This window comes from Taurulus bubalis, assembly GCF_910589615.1.
Source record: "Taurulus bubalis genome assembly, chromosome: 3".
Classification (NCBI taxonomy): domain Eukaryota; kingdom Metazoa; phylum Chordata; class Actinopteri; order Perciformes; family Cottidae; genus Taurulus; species Taurulus bubalis.
The window spans coordinates 1,713,143-1,713,938 of record NC_136591.1 but is presented as its reverse complement, the minus strand read 5'-3'; positions in this window follow the sequence as shown (position 1 = coordinate 1,713,938).

Below are 796 nucleotides of genomic sequence, written 5' to 3'. Positions count from 1 at the left end.
GTTAGAGAATGTTCACATATTGAGCTATGATTTGGGTTAGAGAATGTTCACATATTGTGTTATGATTTGGGTTAGAGAATGTTCACATATTGAGCTATGATTTGGGTTAGAGAATGTTCACATATTGAGCTATGATTTGGGTTAGAGAATGTTCACATATTGAGCTATGATCAGGGAGAGCTTTAGACCTTAGTGAAGCATCATTTCAAAGAGATAATCTTGCTGAAAGTGCTTTTTTTCATAGACGGACCTGAAACTTCTATTTTTGCTGTGTTTCAATCTTTACTTACTCTTAACCAGTAACATATATACTAATATTTACACATCTGAACAAAAGCTCATATGGGTAGCCTTTATTATAACACCAACATTCGTCAAATAGCCCTAGTGGTTGCAGAGATAAACCCTTTTAAGTTTGGGTATGACATTTCGAGCAGGATCCTAAAAAATACTTTGTTTTTTAAAAGGTTAAACCTCTTTAAACCTGGGGTGCAAAGGTCAGGTGTTCCAGGTATTTCTTCTTGCTATTCCCTTTATGCAGTGCACATGCTAGAGACAGGGCCAATGTGTGTGTGTGTGTGTGTGTGTGTGTGTGTGTGTGTGTGTGCAGCAGGGTCAGAGGTGTAAAGCGGCCGCTCTGCAGTGACAGTTATGAGTCTCCCGTGTGACGGACAGTCGAGGCCTCAAAGCGGCGTGAAGAAACTTCTCTGTGAACAACCGTCACTGATGAAGCTGCTGTCAGCAGCGTCTGTTAATGATGACGTACAGACCGCCAGGGAGGCATTGATCGCTGAGC